The sequence below is a fragment of the Moschus berezovskii genome, chromosome 16 (genome assembly GCF_049115385.1).
Source record: "Moschus berezovskii isolate FMDL1 chromosome 16, NW_MosBer_1.0, whole genome shotgun sequence".
Classification (NCBI taxonomy): Eukaryota; Metazoa; Chordata; class Mammalia; order Artiodactyla; family Moschidae; genus Moschus; species Moschus berezovskii.
The window spans coordinates 83725287-83733213 of record NC_142475.1 but is presented as its reverse complement, the minus strand read 5'-3'; the positions used below and the strand labels follow the sequence as shown (position 1 = coordinate 83733213).

Below are 7927 nucleotides of genomic sequence, written 5' to 3'. Positions count from 1 at the left end.
ATGGTTTTTATTTTTCATTTTGTTAATGTGGTGTATTACGTTGATTGATTTGCGGATATTGAAGAATCCTTGCATTCCTGGGATAAAGCCCACTTGGTCATGATGTATGATCTTCTTAATGTATTGTTGGATTCTAATTGCCAGAATTTTGTTAAGGACTTATACATCTATGTTCATCAGTGATATTGGCCTGTAGTTTTCTTTTTTTGTGGGATCTTTACCAGGTTTTGGGATTAGGGTGATGGTGACCTCATAGAATGAGTTTTGAAGTTTTCCTTCCTCAGCAATTTTCTGGAAGAGTTTGAGTAGAATAGGTGTTCAGTTCAGTTCAGTTGCTCAGTCGTGTCTGACTCTTTGTGACCCCATGAATCACAGCACGCCGGGCCTCCCTGTCCATCACCAACTCCCAGAGTTCACTCAAGCTCATGTCCATAGAGTCGGTGATGCCATCCAGCCATCTCATTCTCTGTCGTCCCCTTCTCCTCCCACACACAATCCCTCCTAGCATCAGACTCTTTTTCCAGTGAGTCAACTCTTCGCATGAGGTGGCCAAAGTATTGGAGTTTCAGCTTTAGCATCAGTCCTTCCAATGAACACCCAGGATTGATCTCCTTTAGAATGGACTGGTTGGATCTCCTCGCAGTCCAAGGGACTCTTAAGAGTCTTCTCCAACACCACAGTTCAAAAGCATCAATTCTTCGGCGATCAGCTTTCTTCACAGTCCAACTCTCACATTCATACATGACCATGGGAAAAACCATAGCCTTGACTAGACGGACCTTGGTTGGCAAAGTAATGTCTCTGCTTTTTAACGTGCTATCTAGGTTGGTCATAACTTTCCTTCCAAGGAGTATGCATCTTTTAATTTCCTGGCTGCAATCAGCATCTGCAGTGTTTTGGAGCCCCAAAAAATAAAGTCTGACACTGTTTCCACTGTTTCCCCATCTATTTCCCATGAAGTGATGGGACCATATGCCATGATCTTCGTTTTCTGAATGTTGAGCTTCAAGCCAAACTTTTCACTCTCTTCTTTCACTTTCATCAAGAGGCTTTTTAGTTCCTCTTCACTTTCTGCCATAAGGGTGGTGTCATCTGCATATGTGAGGTTAGGAACCAGACTGGTTCCAAATAGGAAAAGGAGTACGTCAAGGCTGTATATTGTCACCCTGCTTATATAACTTATATGCAGAGTACATTATGAGGAACGCTGGGCTGGAAGAAGCACAAGCTGGAATCAAGATTGCCAGGAGAAATATCAATAACCTCAGATATGCAAATGACACCACCCTTATGGCAGAATAGGTGTTAGCTCTTCTCTAAATTGTTGGTAGAATTCAGCTGTGAAGCCGTCTGGACCTAGGCTTTTGTTTGCTGGAAGATTTCTGATTACAGCTTCTATTTCCGTGCTTGTGATGGGTCTGTTAATATTTTGTTAGAGATTTTTGCATTCATGTTCATCAGGAATATTGACCCTTAATTTTCGTTCCTGTTGTGTTTTGTCTGGTATTGAGTCAAGGTAATGCTGTGCACATAAAATGAGTTTGGATGTACTGCCTATGCTTCTTTTTTTTTTTTAACTTTAAAATATATTAATTCTTTAAATGTTAGAATTCACCACTGAAGCCATATGGTCCTGAACTTATCTTTTGGGGAAGCTTTGGATAACTGATTAAACCTCCTTACTAGTAATTGGTCCATTCAGATTTTCTATTTTTTTATCATACAGGCTTTGTAGATTGTTATGCTATCGGTAGTTAAAATTTTCTTCTAAGTCATTTGATTTTTTTTGTGGGGGGGAAGGGATGTATATTGTTCATAGTAGTTTCTTATGGGGCTAGGAAGAAAAGTTCCTGCTGCAGTCCATGGGGTGGCAAAGAGTCAGCACGACTTAGCAACAGAACAAAAACAGCAACTTTTTATATCTGTTTTGCTTATTGGAGGGCTGCTAAATGTAAATATCCACTCCCATGAGCAGTCTATTAGATTCCTGAATTGGAATAACAGGCCACACAAAAGTTACGTTTCAAAGTATTTGGTCTTCTGAATCTCATGCTATCTAGATGGCTTCATGCCGCCACTATTTAAGATTAAAACAGCCGACACATAGAGCCCAGTTACCAGTTTGAACATGAAGTAACTCCCTGCATTTTTTTAAACAGTTTTCAAATTTTTCCAATACTGGGATGGATTTACACAGCAGGAGGGTCATATTTTATGGATACAGAGTGTATCACCTGGAAAGGAACTTGAAGGTATTCTAGCTGAAGTCTCAGTCTTACATAATGGAATCTGAGGGTCAGAAAGGAATAGTGATGTGCTAAGTTCAGAGTGGCATTGCTACCTGGTTCATAGTACATGTCTAAAGCCAGAAATCTCCAGAAAGGTTGAAAGTTGCTGCTTCTGTGTTTATCGCAGACCTTTGTACTTACTGGATTATTGAACATTATTTTCTACGAGTGTAGTTAATACAACCTATGACCCACATGTTCTCTGCCTTAGACATACAGTGATGTCTACAATTAGAGAGAGAGAAAGTCACTCAGTCATGTCCGACTCTTGGCAATCCCATGGACTTTAACCCATGAGGCTCCTCTGTCCTCGGGATTCTCCAGGTAAGAGTACTGGAGTGGGTTACCATTTCCTTCTCCAGGGGATCTTCCTGACCCAGGGACCAAACTTGGGTCTCCTGCCTGGCAGGCAGATTCTTTACCATCTGAGCTACAGGGAAATCCGTTATCTACTATTGTTATGCCATATTTCTACTTAAGTATTCAAGTGGAAATGAAAGGTCAGGATATGGAAACTTGGCTGTAGTATTAGCCTGCTGCACTGCCATTGACAATGCTGCATTTATACAATATTTGCTACCTGTCATTGTTATGTGTACAATAAAAAATGTGAGGTAGAGGTACTAAGAAGGGGAATACAGACATGAGAGATGATGTAGATGGACTAGAATACACCAAAATATTTAGTTCTGTTTTCTTATTTTGCTGAATCCTGATAGGAGAGCATTATACATTCTTGCTCAAACTTTTGAGTTATAAATGACTTAAAATATATTTCCATAATTTGTTACTTAACCATAAAATTTCTTGGAGAAGTGGAATCAGTCAATTCTATTTTTGCTCTTCCATTTAATGGGATGAATTTTTTTCTTTTTTATATGACACAAGTAGATCTAATAAAATGGGTCAATACTTAGATCAAATAATTCTTTAGATGCAGTAGTAAATTTCTGTCATATTGATGGAAATGTGTTATTCATGGCAGCATGATATTTTGTTTGAACTTTATTATATTTCAGAGGTTTTCTGCCATACTGTTGCCTATAAGCATCAATTCCAAAAGAATTTAGGTGAATTAATGAAATATGCTAGAATTAGACTTTTAAAAATTTATCTAAAATAAAAATTCTCTGTGGCTTTTTATCCACCATGAGACCTTTCCCTAACATGTCATCAGTTCAGTTCAGTCGCTCAGTCGTGTCTGACTCTCCACGACCCCATGAATCACAGCACACCAGGCCTCCCTGTCCATCACCAACTCCCGGAGTACACTCAAACTCATGTCCACAGAGTCGGTGATGCCATCCAGCCATCTCATTCTCGGTCGTCCCCTTCTCCTCCCACGCCCAACCTTTCCCAGCATCAGAGTCTTTTCCAGTGAGTCAACTCGTCGCATGAGGTGGCCAAAGTATTGCAGTTTCAGCTGTAGCATCAGTCCCTCCAATGAACATCTAGGATTGATCTCCTTTAGAATGGACTGGTTGGATCTCCTTGCAGTACAAGGGACTCTCAAGAGTCTTCTCCAACACCACAGTTCAAAAGCATCGATTCTTCGGCGATCAGCCTTCTTCACAGTCCAACTCTCACATCCATACATGACCACGGGAAAAACCACTGCCTTGACTAGACGGACCTTGGTTGGCAAAGTAATGTCTCTGCTTTTTAATATACTATCAAGGTTAGTCATAACTTTCCTTCCAAGGAGTAAGCGTCTTTTAATTTCATGGCTGCAGTCAGCATCCACAGTGATTTTGGAGCCCCTCAAAATGAAGTCTGACACTGTTTCCACTGTTTCTCCATCTATTTCCCATGAAGTGATGGGACCAGATGCCATGATCTTTGTTTTCTGAATGTTGAGCTTCAAGCCAACCTTTCCACTCTCCTCTTTCAGTTTCATCAAGAGGCTTTTGAGTTCCTCTTCACTTTCTGCCATAAGGGTAGTGTCATCTGCATATCTGAGGTTATTGAATGTCTCACAAATACCACCCTGTGTAACAGAGACATTTTTAGGCTTTACTGCCATTCTAAGATATTTTCTCATAAGGGTATTTTACAATGGCAGTGAGAAAACCTAAGAACTTCAGTGGCTTTTATCTTTTACAATTTTAATGAATAATTAAGAATGCCTCTCTGTCTTAAGAGATTTTTCAAATATATGGTCAAATTCACACTTTCACAAGGAACAAAGTTAGTGCTCTAGCCTTCAATAAAGAAGGGGGAAAAAGCAAATAAAATAGTCGAATATCAAGAACTTATAGCTCTTTACTCCTAGTGTAATTAATATGAATGCTTTTATCAATCCATTATATTAGTATTCACACCATTTTAATGTATCTTCCAAACAATCTGTTGAGTGTATGTATATAATTTATATGCTATAATGTAAATATATATATATAGAGAGAGAGAGAGAGAAAGAGTAGACATTATCCCTCTGTTGATTTTGCCAATGAGATAAAATTAATACTCAAAAATGTTATCTAGTGTTTTCAGTTTATTATGTATTTGTTTATTCCTCCATTGTGATCTGGAAAACATGGAGTTTTTTTTGGATAATGGAGTCGATTTCTCACAAACAAGGTGAAATAAAATAATTCTTTAAGTAGATGGTTGTTTGTGAATGACAAAGAGATAAAGAGGACATTTAGCAAGGGTCAAGAAGAGGAAAGAAGAAAAAGAAATTTTCATGGAGAAAGTGATAAAAATATTGATAAATTGATAATAATAGCCCAACGTTGTACTTTATCAAGGTCCTTTCCACTGTCCCCTAAATTTTCTTTCCTTTTTTTAGGCTTATTCAGACAAAATTGACAATTAGCATGTATAAGGTGTACAAGGTGAAGATTAGACACATGTGTGCATTATGACTGGGCCTCCCAGGTGGTGCAAGTGGTAAAGATCTCGCCTGCCAGTACAGGAGACACAAGAGACATGGTTTCAATTCCTGGGTCCGAAAGATCCCCTGGAGGAGGGCATTGCAACCCACTCCACTCTGAAGACTCCCCATGGACAGAGGAGCCTGACGGACCACTGAGGTCGCAGAGAGTTGGACATGACTAAAGTGACTGAGAACACATTGTGACATGATCACCACATAAGATTAGTTAACACATTCATTAATTCACATAGTTACCATTTGGAGTGTGTGTATAATGAGGACAGTTAAGATCTACTTCTCTAGATAATTTAAAGTTTAAAATACAGATTTGTTAACTAAATTCATAGTATACATTAGAGTCCCAGAACTTATTCATCATATAACAGAAAAGTTGTACACTTTGACAAATATTTCAAACTTCTTTCACCTACCAGACCTTGGAAACAATCAATCTACTCTGTATTTCTATAAATTAATCCTTTTTATATTCAACATGCATGTGAGATAATACAGTAGTTATCTTTCACTGTCTGACTTACTTCACTTAGAGTAATGACTTCATGGTTCTTTCATGTTGTGGCGAACAAGGCTTCTTTACTTCTAAAATACATGAGCTTGTCCACCTCATGGCTCACTTAATTATCAGATTCCCTGACTAATATTGTTTCATTTACCAACTTGAATAATTTTTAGATTTGTGACTGAATATATCTACCCAAAGACATACCAGTTCTAGATTTTCCTTTGTATTAATAACACTTAATATTTTATTTTATGATTGTTGGGCTTCTACTGAGTTACTTACCTTGTTTGTTGGTGACATTAGCTTATATTCATTAGTACAGAAAGTACAGTATGTCCCATTAAATATAAAAAATGCTCAAAAATCTCTCAGGAAGCATGTAACAAATCTTCAGGCAAACTGAAATGTTGTTTGAATGAAAGAATAAACCAATGAAATTTGATCAAGTTAGAAAATTCAGGAAAGTTTTCAACGAAGAGGAGATGCCATATATAAATTTTTGATATGTATGAGCATGCTGTATTTGAAGACTGTAACATTTCTAAAATTTGGGCTATATAACAAATGCTCATCTATAACATTTTAAGCACTGGGAAATTTTTGGTTCTCTTGTATGATGAAATATAATTCTAGAAATACAAAACCCAAAATGTGTTTATGTGTGTGAAATATACACATTTAACCTCATCTTTTAAGTTTCACTTTTTCCAGAGCCTGTTTCACATCTTTGTTCCTTAGACTGTAAATCAGAGGGTTTAACATTGGAGTCACAAGACTGTAAAACAATGAGGTCATCTTATCTTGATCTAGAGAATTAGGATGAACTTGGCCTGAAATACATAAAGAGCAGAGTTCCCTGGAAAATTGCCACTGCTGTTAGGTGGGAGGTGCAGATGGAAAAAGTTTTGAACCTCCCCTCAACAGAGTGGATCTTCAAGACTGAAAGGGTAGTATAACAATAAGAGACAAGGACTCCTGAAATGGTACTCAGTTCAATGAAGGTAAAAACAATGAATAACATCAATTCATTGACCTGTATATCAGAGTAGGAAAGAAGGAAAAGTGGAGGTAAATCACAGAAGAAATGGTTAATATCATTTGACCCACAGAAGCATAAGCGGAATGCTAATGTCGTGTGTATCAGAGCATCTGCCATCCCCACCAGGTAAACCCCAGCCACGAGCAGGGAGCACACCCCGCTGGACATGCTGACCACATAAAGCAAGGGGCTGCTGATGGCCTTGTGCTAGTCATAGGCCATCATGGCCAGCAGGAGACACTCAGAATCTGCAAAGGTACAGAATACAAAGAACTGCAGGGCACAGCCATGAAAAGAGATTGACTTGATCTTGGCAAATAGGTCCACCAGCATCTTGGGGCCAATGGCTGTGGAATAGCAGAGGTCACAGAAGGAGAGGTGGCTGAGGAAAAACTCATGGGTGTGAGCAGCTGGGGACCCATCCTAATCAGGATTATCATTCCAAGGTTTAACAGAAGGTTAATGAGATAAATAAGGAGAATCGTGGTAAAAAGCCATCTTGTTCTCGGTGTTATCAGAAAATGTTATTACATTTTTTTAATTCCCAAGAAAATGAGTTCAGTCAGAGAGGAGCAATTCCCTCTGTCCATCCTTCTTTGTTCTGATGTAAACTTTTAGAAAATGATCAAAAATATGACACATCGATGTGGAACACTTCTGCACAACTACGAGATGTCATAAGGAAGAAGATGATTTTTGTCTGTATTTGTGTTTTTGTAATTACAAAATAATCTAGATCATGGATATCCACTGTGTAAAGGTAGATAGCTATCTGTTCAGTTCAGTTCAGTTCAGTCGCTCAGTAGTGTCTGACTCTACAAACCCATGGACTGCAGCACGCCAGGCTTCCCTGTCCATCACCAACTCCCAGAGTTCATTCAAACTCATGTCCATTGAGTCGGTGATAACATCCAACCGTCTCATCCTCTGTCGTCCCCTTCTCCTCCTGCCTTCAATCTTCCCCAGCATCAGGGTTTTTTCCAATGAGTCAGCTCTTCACATTAGGCGGCCAAAGTATTGGAGTTTCAGTTTCAACATCAGTCCTTCTAATGAACACCCAGGACTGATCTCTTTTAGGATGGACTGGTTGGATCTCCTTGCAGTCCAAGGGACTCTCAAGAGTCTTCTCCAACACCACAGTTCAAAAGCATCATTCTTCAGCGCTCAGCTTTCTTTATAGTCCAACTGTCACATCCATA

General features: G+C 38.8%; 1 pseudogene; it reads right to left on the bottom strand.

The window, feature by feature from the left end:
- Positions 1 to 6373: 6373 nt before the first annotated feature.
- On the bottom strand, positions 6374 to 7321 carry LOC129560274 (olfactory receptor 5W2-like; annotated as a pseudogene).
- Between the last annotated feature and the right edge of the window lie 606 nt (positions 7322 to 7927).